General features: G+C 40.4%; 1 non-coding gene across 1 annotated transcript; it reads left to right on the top strand.

Moving 5' to 3' along the window:
- The first annotated feature begins 7494 nt into the window (after nucleotides 1-7494).
- Nucleotides 7495-7642, top strand: LOC120102654 (small nucleolar RNA SNORA48). The gene has a single exon (XR_005504277.1). It is a non-coding gene; the product is annotated as a small nucleolar RNA SNORA48 (small nucleolar RNA).
- The last annotated feature ends 10962 nt before the right edge of the window (nucleotides 7643-18604 follow it).

Here is an 18604-nt window from a genome sequence, read left to right as displayed (position 1 = left end):
TACTACAACCTGAGCTACCTGTTGGCATCCTCAGTTCACTTTTATCTTCCATAAAGTTCGGGAAACATTTAGTCTGCTGATACCCTGCTTTTCAGTCCTGCTTATAAATGCAGTGTCAGCCATTTCTAATAATTCTACTGCTTTTTCTTTTCTGGCTTTGGTGGAGTTCAGCTCGTGGCGTTCATCTGGGCCGTTGATTAAGAACGGCTAATGTATTGCCACTGCCTTTTGAAAAATGTAGCCGAATATTTGACTGAAATATTGTATGACCATTAATAATAAAATTCCAATAATGAAACTTATTAGAAGATCCTCAGTACCGTGGACTGAAATTTATACAGTTTTTCAGGCCTCAGATCTAATTTAAAACTCAGAGACGCCGTCTCTAAAATCATGGCTCCAAATGTATTGCAGTGTTTATAAAATTGTTAGGCGTTATCGCGGGGTACTTTGAGATTATTTATTTTGGAGAGACAAAGCAAACGTTAAGGAGCCTTAGTATCATTAAGCAGCAACAACACCACAAAACACTCTGTTCCAATTTTAAAATGTCTTTGTATTTGGGAGGAGTTACCAGCTGGAATTAACAGTTTGGCTTTTCTTTGTAGAAGAAAAACTGACAGCTGAATTGAAAGGGAAGTCACACCAGACATTCATGAGAGAAGGTTTTCCTCCTTTGCAAATGCTCATATTGTTCTCTGAATCTTTTCCCAATTATGGAGTGCAGAGAGCATGCAGGGTGCAGAGAGAGATTCGCTGTGTTCCCAGCATGGCCACCACAGTGGTGTAGGGTCAGGGTCACCAGACTGCAAATGAGACCTTAGGCTTGAAAGCTCGTAAGATTTCTTCCCTCTCTCGTGCCCTGCTTCCTTTTTCCTTCCATCTTCTCTTCCTTCTCCATACTGTTGAAATAAAGGAGAGCAAATGGGTGCTTTTAGTGTTTGAAGTACGAAATTAAACCATTAATCGAACACTCACACTGACATTAGTTCTCACGTTGCAGCGCGTCTGTGAATTTGACATTATTTGAAAAGCTCACTAAACACATATTAGTTTCCATTTCTCCTCTGGACATGGACTGCTATTGATGGATGGAGCAATATTTGGAATCCATATCAGGAAGTTATGACACACACACATGCAGAGTTTTAGTCTGTGGACTTGGAGGAGAATTGTAAAGAGGTATGAGGGCCTCACAGAGCCTAATTGGCTCTGTTATAATTGGGCCCTGGAGACAAACCAGCCTGCTGCAGCTTCTAGCTTCTCTTCAGAGTACATCAAAACTTCACTCCCTTCTCACTGTTTTCATTCCTATTTGGTTTTCGCATCAACTTAAATTGCACAGATGCTAGTACTAAAATATTTCTAAGGAAAAAAGTTACATAAACTTCATGGGAAATGAAAGTACTTGGTACATCTGATTGTATTTTGTGAAGTTGTATAATTCTTGGTGTTTGTGTTTATTTTATTGACTAGTTGACCAATTATGATATTGTCCTATTAAAAACACATTTACTTGTGGAGAAATAGAAATTGCAGGATTGGTAATAATAAAGTATTAATCCAAGATTATTTATATGAGTGAGCCTAGGAAGCTGCACTCACTGGTTTTAGGTGAAGCGGTTGACTGTGCAGGATTTCATACTTACTTTCTGGACATAGTATTAGTACCGTTCTGTTTCCTCTAACGTCAAATGCTTAGACATTGTTTTATAAATCCTTTCTCATTCATTATAAGAGTAAATGAGCTTGTGTCATGATCTGTTTCATATTTATTAATGAACTGGATTCTTTTCAGCTTCCCCCTCCTCCAAAGTTCCATGTCTCTTTGTTCCTCTACCTAATGCAGAACTTAATCTTATTTCTATTCATATTCTTTCTTCTTTTTTTGTAATTAAATTTGCTTTTGAGAATCTCTTAAATGCTGTTTTTCTCACTTTGTAAGAATTCTAATAATCCAACTTATGATCTGTTAGTTCTTTCGTATTCATGTTGTGGAGTGTGTGTGTGTGTGTGTGTGTGTGTGTGTGTGTGTGTGTGTGTGTGTGATTATTGTGTGAACAGATGTGGGCAAGTGTGCAGAAGCCAGTGTTTGCTTATCACTCTCCTTGATCCTTTGAGGCAGAGCGTGTGGCTGGACCTGGCCCTTACCGTTATTAGAGGTATTTGTTTGCTTGGGTACATTTGTTTTTGCTAATGCCCTCCCTGACTCTGCCATCATGAGTGCTGAGTTACAGGAATATCTAAAGTCACATCCAGGTTTGCTATGGGGTCTGGGTTCCAAGCTCCTGTCTCATGTTTGTCCAGTAAGTAATGCTCACCACTGAGCCATCCCCCTAGCCCTCTGCTCTATTAGTTCTTGTTCTCCACTGTTTAGACCGGACATATAGAGGTTTCCACAAACTGCTGTTAAATTGATGCTTTAATTATCTAGTTTTTAATAGTTTAAAACAGTATTGCTTTTAAGAAAGGTGGTGTAAAGTAAGAGAGAAAATACAGTAGCTAACTTGCCACAAATAAATAAAAATAAAAATTAGATTCTATTTCAGAGAAGAACTAATATTTATAGGAAAAAATTTTCGTTTCAGGAGATGATGGGGAAAACAAACTTGTACTGTATAGCTCTTTGAACATGGAAGTGACTGAACTATTCTAAGTAAACTCCGTAATGTTTACAAGCTAGATGATGAGGTGGTCAATAATCTGAAAATGCCTGGAGTCGGGGGATGATGCCATGTCCTCTGGAAATCTCTCAAACTGCATTACTTTCATAACACAAAATTATTCTTTCTATACAGTGAGCAATTTCGGAGACAAAGCCATTTGAGACTAACGGCATCAGATCATGACCAAAACCCTAGCTATTTTCTCCTAAAAGCAGTTGAACAGTGGCTTCTTCACACCTTTCCCACCTGACGCTACCTCTTCTCTTAGTTCATAGTCTTTGCTTTCTGTGTGGAGACTATTTTATGCTGCTTAAGCCTCGTCTTTCACCCACATACATCCTGCTGCTTTGCAGGTAACCATGACAATATCTCACAGCACCGAGGTTATGCGACACATAAAATGCTGCCGTGCTGCCTTAAATTTATTAGCGAGCACACCTTTCCCAAAATATATACAAACAAATGCCAAATTAAAGTCGTGTGACACTTTGAATGTCTCTGAACGCTGTGATCAACTGACTTAATGCAGAGGAAGAAATCAGGATGCCTTTGCCAGGACGAAGTGAAAGCATGTGACTCCTTTCTAACACAAGACTGGAATCTCATCTTTCTCTATGTTTAATTTTAAAATTTGTTTAACATCTCCCTCCTTAAGATTCATATTAGTAGAACTGTTTGGCAAGTAACAACAGCAACAACGGTGGAAGGAGAGACAGGTCCTCATTTGTAATTTAAAAGAAAACTGCTAGTAAGTGTAAATTGTATAATATTCCTAATCCGAATCAATGGTACAGCATGAAGATAGCAGGTAAGTTCAAGATTAAGATTCAGTATGATGGGCTGGAGAGACGGCTCAGAGGTTAAGAGCACTGACTGCGCTTCCAGACGTTCTGAGTTCAATTCCCAGCAACCACATGATGCCTCACAATCATCTTTAATGGGTGTGTCTAAAGACAGCTACAGTGTACTGGGAGAAATAAAATACATAAATCTTTTAAAAAGTAGATCTTAAAAAAAGATTCGGTACGATATCTAAATTAGATCGCATGTAGAAGAGGGTGTGCATGTTTGTGTGTGAGATGACTTCCATAATCTCAAGAGGATAAAACAGTTTGTATAAGATGATACAACACCATCCGACATTCCATTGCTAATGCCCATCTTAGCATTTGAATGAACCTCATTTATTCTATAGTAAAACTCTTGGGTAATACAAAAATTCCCACGAATCAGTAACCACAGTGATAGCTATCGTGGGTCATCTTTTGGGGGATTTACAATATATGACTCCTATTTACAGGTTCACATGTGGAACACCTGTTCACTGAATTGTGATAAATGCATAAATCCGATTAAAAATAAATCTTTTATCACTTCACCATTAATGGAAGCACTGCGCTAAACACAGAGTAAACAAAACATATCTGACAGTATTCCAGACCTCCATGGATGCATAATTGAACTGGTATTACTTATGTCCTATTGAGAATTTTCTGTAAATGTTCCCTTTTACTAATGCGAGGAATATTTGATAGTAATATAGATGCACACTTTCCTAGATGTGCCCAATGGATGAAGATGACTAAGGCCTCATTTTCAAGTAATGCTGGTCCAGCTGACTTTTGCTCTTTCCTCCACATTTGCTAATTTCATGCTGTATCTTAGTAACCATCATGTCTGCTAATTTTGTTCTCAGCACTGTATTATCTATAAGATCAAACTCATAAAAAACAAAAACAAAAACAGTGTTTCAGCTTCTCACTTCCCTCAGCACGGAGGTGGCCAGAGGTTTGAGCATGACCACTGAAGCTGCTTGCAAGTCCTTGCTTTTGCAGTCCCGTCTTTTATCAATATCGTTCCTCTGCCTGACACTTCCCACTGTTTTTGTTTATCACTCTTACAGGACCATTTCAGATAAAAATTGCTCTTGAAATATTTTAAAATATTAAAAATCGTAACATGGTTAATAAATAAAGGCATATGTAATAGTTATAATGCCTAATGGTTGAAAAATTATACACATCACGTCAATCTCTCGATTAGTTTCCTTTGCTGCCATAATAAACAATCACACACATTAGTGGCTTAAAATAGAAAGAGGGCAGAGATAAAGGAGAAAGGAAGAACAATGACGAGATTAAGTAAGAAGGGTTTGAAGTAGATCCAAGTAAACATTGGCTTTACCAAATGATGGGAAGACCGACCACTGCATGGATTTCCATGTTGTCAGTGGTGACACACAAAGCAAGGAGAGCATGCAGTGAGTGAAACTTCTCAGTGTCCTCACTGTCTGCTGAAAACAGTAGTCACAGTCACTTGCAGTAAGATCATGGTGTCGTGAGTATAGTAACCATTGACACGATGAGGACATGTTACTCAAAGACCAAATAAGGCAGAAAGGAAAAGAAAACACCATTTGAAAAATCTTTTAAAACCTTTAGAAGGAAGAAGCCTTCAGTGTACACTCAACTGAAAACCAGACAGAACACAGAAGGCACCATAGACGCAACAGAAAGCCAGACTAAATACAGAAGGCAGTGTAGACACAACTGAAAAATATTAGCTCTGGAAACTGACCAAGGTCTGCAGATGCTGTGTAAAAATTTTGAAAACTCTTGACTCTATAAACAAAATCTTTAAAATAAAAATAAAAAAGGAATGTGGGCTGAGGCTGTGACTTTAATTGTAGAGCTTTTCTACTGTGACCAAGACCTTGATCTCAGAACTGCAAACAAACAAACACGGGATTGGAATATGAAAGGGAAAAATATCTATGCAAATAACCAAAAATTCTAATGATAAATGGCTGCATTAGTACATGTATAAAGAAAAACACTGCCACCAATCAAGAGTGACGTTTGACAATTCGAGCATGGAATCACGAGGATGAGATAGGAATTCTAAACTTTTATAAACCTGCTCACATTGTCTCAGGATACATAAAACAGAAGCATGTAGAACAAAAGCATGTAGGGTACGTGAGCCTAACACATATGTCACTAACAGAAGAGAGAAAACTCAGTAGGGGTAGAAAAGATTTACACATTAGTGATGAAATAGATCTGACCGACATGTTAATATGTATTGCATCTACACTAGAGAACTCATTCTTTGAAATCATATTGCACAAATCATATAACAAGATTGACTATACACTCAGGTGAGCAAGTGTCAACACTATCAAAGGAACTGAAATAGCACTAATATTCTGATCTCAGAGCTGTGGACGGAAAGAAAATCCCCATTGATGTGTGGATTAAGCAAACACTTAAAAAAAAAACTATGTATCAAAGCAAAAATCACTACTAAAACTTGGAAACTTTTTAAAATAGGAGTAGTGAAAAACTTCATATCAGATCATATGGCTTACGACAGGTGGCACATTTATCAAGAAATTTATAAAGGGAAAATAAAGACCGAACAAGCAATAACCTGGCCTTAGCTCAAGAAGATGATACGGCACAGAGCTGTGATTTTAAATGGGATTTCTCATTAAAAGGAATCAGAAGGCTTACCCTATTAGGAGAGCTCAATTCCTAACTTAGGGCAGGAAGCTTGCAAGGGAAACCTGAGCTCTCCTGCTGCGCCTGAAGGTAATAAAGGATGCTAAAGCCCCCGGGATTCCAAAGCACAGCGCTGAAGAGGTTTGGGGATGATAACCTTGTATGACAAACTCCCTGCGCAGCCTTACTGATGGAACAGAGACAGAGAGAAGCTCCATCGATGACGAAAATCTTGTAGTGGAAGGAGGTGCTGATTCATAAATGTAGAAAGAAAAATAACCCAGTTTGGAACTCACAACTTAATAACTAGAGCAGGAAAAAACATTAACTGGTGCCAAGCCATTCCATTAAAAGTGCGGGGAAGAAAGCAACCGCTAAACTGTATCCACAGATAACTTAGCAGTTATAGAGTCACAGGTTTTTACAGTGAAATAATCAGACTGTCACTATTTTAAGCGAGGGACCGAACTTAGTCTGACCAAAAGCTGAACCACGCGATATTGTGTGCCTAAAACTTGGAATAGGAAGTATACAACGCGGCCTGAGAAGTTTTCTTATGAAGAAATTGTCTGACTTGAATTTAGTGATGTGGAAAGCACAAAGACAAATACAAAATGAGGAGAATTCTGTTAGGAAAGCTGGCCCGGACTCTGATACGCCATTAATATCATACAAGGCAAAGGCAATCAGGTTAAGAGAGACAAATGAGTCCAGACAGACAACGGTTGTGTGTCAACTGTAACTGGATCTGGGAGAATAAAGGAGCAGCAAAGATATTTTGAGAGTTAGGAAATTTTCTTATTTTGACTCATATAAAATTTTTGTACATTTCTTTTCATGTGTGTGCGTGCGTGTGTGTGTATGTGTATGTGTGTGTATGTGTATGTGTGTGTATGTGTGTATGTGCGTGTGTGTATGTGTGTGTATGTGTGTGTATATGTGTGTGTATGTGTGTGTATGTGTGTGTGTGTGTATGTGTGAGTGTATGTGTGTGTGTGTATGTGTGTGTGTGTGTGTGCATGCGCATGCTACAGCCAATTTGGCTCACAACAACACAAATTAACTATTTATCGTAGTTCTGGATGTTAGAAATCTAACATGTCTAACCTCGCTAAAACTGAAATATGAAAGGCTGTGTTCCCTGCAGAATGTTCCCAGGAAAAACTTACCCTTGCCTCTTTTAGCTTTTAGAGGATGCTGACATTCTTGTCTCTGGGTCAATTATCTGTCTTCCCAGTTAACACTGCTGCATCCTGTTAGTCATTATACTTTCCAAACTTCCTCTAACCACAATCAGAATAGTGCTTTTCTTTTAAAAATCCAAGTGGTCCTTGCTGGCAATGGGCAGAGAGACACCTTGTTGGCAGTGGTGTTCTCATATCGGTGAGGGGCAGAGCAGATGGCAGGCCTTTGTTCATCCCAGTTTGATGGATGGCTTAGTGGCCAAAGCTGCCTTATGCCTAGGACTTAAAAGAAAATCAAGTCCAAGCAGTGCAGCACAGGAGGACGACGGGCAGAGACCTGCAGACCGCCATGCCGTCCACAGACTTGCCCTCTAACTCCTGGCATAGGTAGGCCAGAGGCAACTACTTGCCACCATACCATGCAGCACAGATGGAGGATGTCACACGGGGGCTCTCCATCTGCATGGCCAGCCCGTAGCACGAGCCTCCACAAAGTGCGAGTGTTTGGTGTTCAGATGGGAGAGAATATGAAGTGGAGGAGCTCGAGGGTGGAGAGGAGAAGCCTGTTGTGAGTGGTCAGCCATGACACCTGGATCCACGGTGAGGTCTCATCTGGTGTTGCTGCTGAGGGCCTTGAGCTTGGGGGAGCTATTCCTGTCGGTCACTAGCTGGAGCACTCGGGAGAGCAGTTCCTGAACCTTGCCTGGGCAACACGGACAATGATCCTGGTGGCAAGGTTGCAGGTGAGCCAGCGACACGGACAAGAGAATGGGAGAGCTGGCCCACCAGTCATCTGCCATGAAGTGGTGTGGGTGAATAGGTGCCACCTTCCCTCCCTTGTCCCTGACCACCTGTGGTAGTTGGGAGAACTGACCTGGGACCATAGCCAGCAGCAACACTCTGGAAAGCCGGCTGTGCCCCTCATCTAGGCAGCACAGTAGGGCTGTCCCTGGTTGAGAGGGCGCAGGTGAGCCATCCCTGCGGGTAGGAGAGCAGGAAGGCTGGCTCAGCCCCTCCCAGGATGCAGCACTTTTGACAGTGGTCCCTGGGCTTTGACTGAGCAGCATAGTGAAGCTGGCTCTAGAGGCCAGGGTGTAGGTAAGGACCCCAAAGACAAGCTGATCCTGTCATGATTGTCGTCATGACAAGCTGTGCCATGACGGTGGCACTGGGTGGCCTAGCTAGAACAGGGCTGGAGGGCTTGCCCTGGTAGACCAGATAAGGGGGGACAGTGTGCTGACCAACTCGGCTACCACCAGATCCATCAGAGTTGGCTCATCCCAAAATCTATGGCATCTGTGAACAGCTGGGAGCCATGAAGAGGGCCAAACCTGCTGATCCACAGCTGCAGGGTCTCCATGACACAGTGTAACAACAGGATAACCAGAAGGAGTCCTGGTGAGGATCAACACTGATGATGTCACAGAAGCCAGACATCTCAAGCCAGACTCATTGCGATGAGCATTTGCAAACGAAGATGTATGGGCAGAGGGGTGTACTGCGGGACACACAGGAGCACACTACAGCTTCCCCATGAGATATTTTCTATGTTTGGTTTTGGTGGCTGTTGTTTGTGTGCGTGTGTTTTATTTTGGGTGCAACTTTGCAAGGGCAAAGGGCAAATCAGAGGTGGCTGGGAGATAAGCAGGTTCCGTATGCATGCTATGAAACTCACAAAGAATCAATAAAATTATAAAAATAAAAAAATCTAAGTGGTTGCATTGGGTTCACTCAGCTAATCAAGATATTTTCCCATGCCTGGGTCCTTAATTTAACCATATCTGCGAAGTTCTCTTTAACCAGTCTCAGGTCATGCTTATTAAGTTGGGGAGTCTTGGGGGTATTAAAAAAAAAACATTATTCTACCCCATAGGTTTACAATGTTTATAAGTGCTAGTTTGGGAAATTATTTTTATTTTTGTAAGAAACATTAAATCATGAAGAAATGTGTTTATAACTGTCAAAATATTAGAATGTTCAAAGAAAAAGATGCAGAAAGAGTGTAAGGACCAGAGGTGGTAGATGAGAGAAGTGGTGTCTTCTGTGACAGAGCAGGAGAGCTACACACGTGACTTCACAGTGCTTGTTACATGGTGCACATGGGAGCCCAGGTGTACATGCAAGGCCAAGTCCGGCCAATCTCAGCATGGAGGGAAGAGCCGGGCATGGAGGTCCACTGCTGGCTAAGGGGCTATTGACGGTTCTTACCCTGTGGGACAGGAAGCATTGTTCTCCTAACGGTATATCCACCAACAAATCAACGAGGCTCCAGCAGAAGGCCACGCAAAATGATTATTTGGACACCACAAATTGGCCTTGATGGGGAAAGATAAGGAAACAAAATTGCGTGGGTAACAAAAGCAAAGGTGAGTCTTGGAAAAGCCACGTGAAGGAAAGTGAAGGTGATTCATATTGTACAAAATTCTCACAGAATGAATAAAATACTTTTAATGAAAGAAAAGTCTAAATGTTTTTCTAAGGCAGGGATATGGCTTGATCATAGAATATATTCCAGGGTTGGAGATTTAGCTCAGTGGTAGAGCGCTTGCCTAGCAATTGCAAGGCCCTGGGTTTGGTCCTCAGCTCTGGAAAAAAAAAAAAAAAAAGAAGAGTATATTCTACAAAGCCTTGGACCCCTTTCCCAGCACTGGAAAAAAAACAAACAACAACAACAACAACAAAAACAAAAACCAAAAAAAAAAAAAACACAAGAGGAAAAGGAGGGATGATAGCCAACTTGTATTTCTCAGACAATAGTTGACACACACACTTCAGATGTGATTTTAGAGGGAAATAAATCAGGCAGCTCGATAAGGCCGATGACCTACAGAGAGGCCCGATTAGAATGAGTATAAAGTTTTTCCAGCTGTTCTCTTTTTGGGTTTATGCTTTTGATAGGGTAGTAGTGTGTATTAATTATACATAATCAGAGGTGATAGCTTCATGCATGTGTGTAGTGCGTTTTAATTATATTCAGTGTCACCACATTGCCCTCCCCTCCCCCTCATGTATACAGATACTGTCTTCAGACACACCAGAAGAGGGCATAAGATCCCATTACAGATGGTTGTGAGCCACCATGCGGTTGTTGGGAATTGAACCCAGGACCTCTGAGAGAGCAGTCAGTGCTCTTAACCACTGAACCATCTCTTCAACACCTCTCTCTCTCTCTCTCTCTCTCTCTCTCTCTCTCTCTCTCTCTCTCTCTCATTTTTTAATATAATGACCCAAAGAGTTTCATAAAGGATTGTTGATGGCACATACATCAGCATTTGTTTACTAGAGCATGGAGACCTTACCAGTTACCATACCACAGAAGTAAATCTCTCCCCCTCCCTGCCCAACTATTAACAGCTTAATAGTTAAGCTCAGGGAGGGGCAGAGATTTGTGACCCCTGCCCCCACGCATGGAGTTGATACAGATTTTTATTTTAAAGCAGGGCAGTCACTTTAATTTCCTGGGAATGGAAGCATCTCATATCGTGAAGGAGACACAGTGACCTTGTTTTTATCTGTTTAGATAACATTCTGAAGTGACCTTGTTTTGTCTAAGTCTGTTATGATCTCAGACAGATTGTGTCTGCTACTCCCGAAGAATGCCTATGTTCATCGGGATGACCGCACATCCTGGCTGGAAGCTGCAGGCCAGCTCAGCCCACATCACTGTAGCTAGAAAGACAGTCTTCAATGTTGATGGCTGCCCTCTCCTCTCTTGACTTTCATTTTAAATCAAGGCTCAAAACGTCATAAGGAGTGAGTTCATTTTTTCCCTGAGTTACAATTGTTAAAGCAGAATGCCTTCTTTTAAAATGGTAGCTGATACTGGGGCAAACATTTAAAGGGAAAATGAACATTATTCTTCGTGCAATTATTTGACGAACGCATTTTGGAGGAAGTAGGGGATATGGTGAGTAGCCTGGAAGGGATATAAATGTAAGTAAGACGCGGTGGCTGTCTTTTTAAAATGTATACTTTGATCAAATCCTAGATAGATATTTCAAACTTGGACCATTGAATATAAATACAGAAAAAGTCCCCAGGTGCTTATTAACTAAGTTTTTGTTTTAAGTTGGATTCTAAAAGTTCAGATGTGGTAACTTTGAAAGAATTTTCAGAAAAAAAAAGCTTTGTAGAATTATTTAGCTTGGTGTATACGGATTATGAAATTCAAATATTTATCCCCCACAGACTCTCATTAAAGCTGCTACACACTGGGTTGTCAGTAGAAATAAATATATGGCAGGGTTTAACTAAAGAAATATGTGTTAAATAATATATTAGCCCTGGTCCCCATAAGGACACCCAGCCATGCAGTCCTCAGCAGTGGTATGCATTTGCATTGACAGATGCATGCGATAAAACCAGAGTCACTGTGGGCCGACTTGGAAGTCCATGTACAAACTACACATTTCCTAGTCTATTTTTTTGTTGGTTTTTTTTTTGTTGTTGTTGTTGTTGTTGGTTTTTTTGGCAGTAAGTTATGTGTGTATGTGATGGCTGGGATCTCTGATGTAGTCTATTGTCATTGCCGTTTTATGTTTAATAAATAACAATCTTCTGAAAGGAAACTGTTCCCACGGGAAAGCATAGCACAGAATATACAGTGTCAAAAGCAATTGATACGCAGACAGCCATTAGCATCGTGGGCAATGTCTCTTTAGTAGTTGCCCTATGGAGGCATATTTGCGAAACTGTCTCAGGGCTTGAAATCTCCACGGTCCTTGGGAGGGAAGATAGTGTTTCCCTGGTCCACAACCACTCTGGCTTGTGGCACGGCTAAGACTTTCTGCCTCTGAGGGTTCACCTTAACTTGGTCTTTAAGGTTCTGTCATTTACTAACGGGACCTTCTTTCAGATTGTTGAGCTGCTACTGCTTCCGGCTCCTTTTATATACTTGCTGAAAGTCCCTTATGATTTTAGTGACTAATTGTGAACAAGGAAGTTATTAGTCCTTTCGTGGTCTTGTTCTCCCTCTGGTTTTCTTGAGAGAGATAATGTGAGTGTGAGAATTTTCATTTCCGGTCTCAAGTTCTAGTAATTTTAGAATCTGTTTCCTGTTTGGATCTTGAACTCCTGCTGCCCCTCCCCTGTGCTGCAGAATCTGTCAGGTTTGTTTTTGTTTACTTATTTGCTTGGTTTTTTTCTTTCATTTTTTTATTGGATATTTTCTTTATCTACATGTCAAATATTATCCCCCTTCCTGGTTTCTGCTCAGGAAACCCCCTACCGCATCCCCCATCCCAGGTTTGTTTTTTAATTACCGTCTCCTCAGGTACCATTTCTAAAATCTTCATTTGGTTTATCCTTCTTCTTCTTCTTCTTCTTCTTCTTCTTCTTCTTCTTCTTCTTCTTCTTCTTCTTCTTCTTCTTCTGCTTCTGCTTCTGCTTCTGCTTCTGCTTCTGCTTCTGCTTCTGCTTCTGCTTCTGCTTCTGCTTCTTCTTCTTCTACTTCTTCTTCTTCCTCTTCTTCTTCTTCTTCTTCCTCTTCTTCCTCTTCTCTTCCTCCTCCTTCCTCCTCTTCCTCCTTCTCCCACTCCTCTTCCTCCACCTCTTCCTCCTTCCTCCTCCCACTCCTCTTCCTCCTCCTCCCCTCCTCCTCATCATTATTTTATTTCCTTATATGCATACATACATACATACATACATACATACATACATACATGCATGCATAGAGATATTAAATAGATAGATGGATAGATAGATAGATAATTTTTTCTGGAACACTTTACTTCAACTCATTTCAAGTAGTTTTGTAATATATGTTGAGGTGTCTTAAAATACTTTGAGATCTTTGTCAACCATTTCTTATATGTTTGTTATTTAAGAAGCCTGACTGGGTGTCTTTAATTTAAATAAGTTTCCTTATTTCTTGACAGAACAGGTGACCATCTTAAAAGTAAAATTTGGGTCTTTGGGGTGTTGTATTAAGTTAAACTGGGTTCTGATAGTGCTGTAGTAACATTCTTTCTACTAGATCGGAGAGGGCACCAGTTCCCGGTCAGCACCCCTTGGAAGAGAAATGAACAGTCCCCAGGTAGGATTGTAATTCTAAGTCCCTTCTGGCATCCTGCTAATGTTTAATTAATTGCTGCATGAGATAGAAGTTTCAGCCTTCTCTGGAAGCAGGAAAGTCATGACCTCACCATTCCAAGATATAGGGGGAGTATGCTAACCCTTTGCTGGTCCTCTTCGGACACCACTCTCTAGTAACTAGACTATCTAGTTACACAGCATACAATGCCTTGAAAGCAGGTTACTGCATTTCTGACAGTTCTGGAGACTGGAAAATCCACTGACAGAGAGCCCAGATCTGAAAATTTCTTATATTATTCCATGGAGTACACAGTATCGAGAGGAATGGAAGGGGCAAAAAGTGATGAGCTTCATCATTAACCAAATACTAAAATGTTTCATACTTATATTTATATAGATTTATATTTAGGCATCTCTAAACAGAAATCAGTATCTGCATTTTACATTTATTTATATAAACACATCACATAGTATATAATCCTTATATCGTGTGTCTGTGTGTATATATATACTATAAATATATATACATATAAATTTCATGCTTAAGAACATGTCTATAACACATTCAAACTATTGAACATGCTTCTCTTTGAATATTTTTCTTTTATTTATAGCAAAGCTTAAATTTCACATGTTATTTTGAACATGTTCAGCAACTAGTTGAGTGTGTGACTGAGATTATCTGACTGCAGTATATCTGTATACTTTTCTATTTATAACAGTACTATGCCTTGAAGATAATTACATTTGTTGTCATTTTCTTCTTTTGTTTTTATTCTTAACAGGTGTGTTTTAAAGTTTTAAATCATCAGACACTATGATGAGCCAACAGGGAAAGGTGCAGTCCTTTGTTCCCATCAAACACTGGACACGTTCTGTGTGCTGTGTAAAGGATGTGTGTGATTTAATTTAAAGAATATTTCCATTTGTTGTTTAAAGGAAAGAAACCTTTCAGCCTTTAAAGTTGGGAGCACAAAGACTATTTTGTGAAGGAGTGGACCAAGTAAAGAATGAGCTGTTTCTCTGCTCAAGAAAACGAGAAGAATTGTTTAATTATACCTCTAGGGACTGAGGGTAAAGATTCAGTAGCTTTGAAACGGGAGGAAATGGAGTTGCGAGGAGAAAGGAGAACAAGCCTCAGGCATACACAGGGAAAGGCTGTGTACAGACACCCCTGACCATGGAGACATTCCACCGTGGGCCTTGGTTAATTAGATATCCAGGAATGACAAAAATCGAGCCTTCCAAGTTGGAGTTTCATGCTTCTACATGCTCCTCACAACACTAGTTCTAATTGCCAATCAATATCAACAAAATTGAGGAAGCTTATAAGCATCAAAAATTCTTTAAGCCGAGCTCTGGGAAAGTGAAGGGCAGCAGTGATATTCTGCTTTGAGTACCGTGGTGGGGAAGAATGGGAAACCCACGGAGGTGTAGCCGCTGAGGGTGTGGAAGGCCAAGGCTGGGCTATAATGGTATTTCAATTCCACCTACTCTCAACTCAAATCAGAGTCTCCCTCTACTGTGCTGTGAATATTTAAGTTGATATTGACCAAAGAAGGCAGAAAGACAAAGCTTGTCAGGTCAGAAGGAAACATGAAGGATCCGAGCTAGATGAGAATTCTCCCTCCATGGTAATCAGCACTAAAATCAGCGAGTGTCTCAAGTCCAGAGAACGAAGATAGCCATGCACTCGTTAGATGCAGGCAAACCATCTGGACTGTTAGCATTATGGCAAGCCCTGGGCAAATGTACTACAGAGAACCTTATGGGGAACACAGGGGCCTTACTATGGGGTTTTTGTGAGTAGAATTTTACAGTATCTGGATTGTTGTCCGTTTTGCAATCATGCCAAGCTATAGCATTCTATATTTTGCACTTTTTCAGATGTTTAACCTATGTACAGAGATGGGGTAGTTCATGACTGCCTTCTAGCATTGTATCAACTGGGTTGAATATAGTTTTACTTTCAGCTATAATGCAATTGTGTGTGGGTGAAAATGTACTATGCTTTATACTACATTCCTTAGGGTAAGAAGAACCTATAAGGTAGAGATTGATGAAGGAGAAAAGATGGATGATGACTTAAATCACATGAGAAACCCAATTTACCTTAGATGAACCAGTGATATGAATGGTTGAACACATGCATCACGAATGCAGTTTTACAGAATCTGTTACAGAAATCTTCACACATTGATGTAATAGGGGAAGGGGGACAGAATAGCTTTGACCTCACTGTCTTATCCACTGTTTTCATATTGTTTGTTATGGAGTGGCTTGCTATCCTCAGAATTCCTATGATCAAGTCCTAACCTCCAGGTACGTCTAAATATGACTAAATCTGAAACTGTACACAGATAATTTATGGTAATATCCTTTGGGGTTATTAAGATGAAGTTAGACCAAGTAATGGTGGTTCATGCCTTTAATCCCGGCACTCAGGAGTCAGAGGCAGGTTAATCTCTGTGTGTTTGAAGTCAGCCTGGTTCCAGAAAAGCCAGAGATGCACAGAGAAACTCTATCTCAAGGATAGGTGGAAGGGGCACAGACAGAAAGACAGAGAGACAGAAACAGAGAGATTAAGTTAGTCCTTTGTGTTCAGTCCTAACCCATGACCACTGATACACCTGTCCAGAAAAAGATGAGCACATATACAGATACAGCATGAAAACCAGATGCTGGGAGAAGATGCCCAATGAAGGTGCAGAGACGGTGACCCAGGCAGTAGCAAGCCTGGTAATAGCTTGTTTTTTTTTTGTAAGACAACGAATCCCTGCTGTGAAAACCACCCCTAGTCTGTGGTATTTTGTTTTAGCAGCCCCCAGCAACTAGTACAACTTGTAAAAGTCAGATCCACTAGGAAATAGCATCTCGTTTGAAGTAGCAGCTCATCATATGGTACTAACCATTTGCCTGCATTAGGGTGCAACTGTAGCTAATTTTACTGTCCCAGAGATGTGCAAAGAGAACCATCAGGAAGGAAAGTAAATGTTTCTTGGACATTTCTAGTCTAGAATTGTAAGTGTGCAGTCATATTTGGAGAGTCTTGTTTAGTCTTCATATTGTGAAATCTTTTCTATAAAGCAAGGCATTATATTTCAATAGCTTTGATAACGGAATAAAAGAAACACAGTCACATGTAACACTTTGTGGGTGTGAGAACACCCCCCCCTCATAGTATATCGATATTTATAGTTACTAAGCACTGGGTAGAGCAATGTGATCCTGGCCACCTGATTGGCATTCCTGCGTCTTGGACTTGAAACACCTCCCCACTTGCTTTTATAGAAGATTACATGAGCATTATGCTTTTCAATAACCATGTTGTCACTTCCAGAGACTGCACATTTCCCTGACCTGACAGTGCCACAGCTTGAGAGAGTTTCATGTGTATATGTCATATCTCGAACAAATGATACTTACGTGAAGTGACTGGCTAGACTAGACGTTCAAAGAAGCACATACAGCCTCAAAGACTCAATATATCTTAACCATAGATGGGAAACTGCAAGCTTGAAGCCTTCAACTGTGAAATTTTTGAAGGCACAAAAGTAGCATGGGTGAATAAACACAGCACGCGGTAGTAAACAGTTATGAAATTTTCAATGTCATTCCAAAGTCATTACCTTTTGAAGTGGAAACTTCTGGTTTCTTTGGAAAGTTAGTTATGTCAAATGATGTTTTGCTGGGCACACCGGTGAAAGGATGTCTTGCTAACGCAAACATGTGAAAGGCTCTTTACATGAAAGGACGTTTTGATATAGAAAACACACGAAAGAAAGATGGATGAAGGAATGTAAATATGACCCCACAGACAGTGGGAAATAAGCACTGAGCATCGGTTTGGTTTGCTCTACCTCGCTATTCAGCACTAAATACATGTATGTATTGATTCTCCTTACATAGTATTGTTGTGGTATGTAAATTGTGGTAATTGGAGCCGTGAGAGAAATTCTCCGAAGAACTGCTTATGAGGTGCCTGGGACAGCTTGCTGCTTCTGTGGACTTCCCTTGGGCTGGTTGGTGAGCCTGGTGGTTTCTTCAGGATTGAAGTACAGCTGCCTGGTGTCTGCTTGCTGAAAGGACTGGACTAGAGCTGCTGGTTCATGCTTGGTGTCTGCCTGCCTAGAGGACTGGTCTGTAGCTGCCGAGTCGTATTTGGTGTTTGCTACGGGACTGAACTGCTGCCCAAGAAGGTCGAGGTTGGCTCAAAGAACTATTGGTAAAACGGTCTACTTCCATATCCTAATAACCTTTGTCTTCTACTACCTCTGCTGGTTGGTGGGCTAAAGAAGAAATTGAACCCTTGTTCAAAGTAGGTTGCAAAAAGTTAATGCCTACAACCTTTCAAGGTTAGATTTGCTTAAAAACAGAGAAGGTGTGACCTGATTCACACAGACACACATGAACAAGATCAGCTTAAAATGTCTTGCCTTGAATATCTGACAAGCAGCATGCTTTTAAAGGCGTAATACAACTCCATTACAAACGGCAGTTAGAGTAATTATCAAATATCATGCCATAGTTTAGCAAAAAAAAATTATCTGGAACCTAAGGATGTGATGTCAGCAATTATATGAATGCATTTCAGGCAGGAATAGATTTTAATAAAGAAATATGATGCTTTTGGATTCTTTCCAAAATCTTTCAAAAATTTACATAAAACCAGCCAAAAGCTTGACTATGTGTCAGGAACTCTATGCTGTAGGAAAATTAAGAGCAGTTATCCAGAGTTTAATATAAGAGAAGTCAAGGAATGTGTCATTTCTAATTATGTTAAATAGGCTCTGAAATGAATGGGATAGCTAAAATGCACACTTTCTAAAAATTCATCATTTTTAAGATTAATATCACTTTTTTAGGTCATCAAAGGGCATTGAATTGCATTGATGAGGGTCACACAACAGGGCATACATTTGGAATCTCTAAATAAATATGAACAAATTCATCGCACTGTTATTTAAAAGGTCTGGAGATTTCTCAAACAACAAAAAATGAGGGAACGTTATTTTGAAAATGTCTTTTTGTAAGGGTCCATGATTTGCCAAAGAACTCAGATAGTACGTCAAAGCAAAGAACACTTTATTCTGCAGAAGTCCAGAACGCTGGGGTCTACCATTTACCAAGATGAAAATACCCAGGTGAGCTCACAGGCTCAATTTAAAGCACTTTAGGGGAAATCCAGGGAGAGGTAGGTGACCTTTATCTTAACTGG

The sequence above is a fragment of the Rattus norvegicus genome, chromosome 4, assembly GCF_036323735.1.
Source record: "Rattus norvegicus strain BN/NHsdMcwi chromosome 4, GRCr8, whole genome shotgun sequence".
In the NCBI taxonomy this organism is placed as follows: Eukaryota; Metazoa; Chordata; class Mammalia; order Rodentia; family Muridae; genus Rattus; species Rattus norvegicus.
Note: the sequence above shows the minus strand (reverse complement) of the source record. Positions and strands in the feature narration are given on the sequence as shown.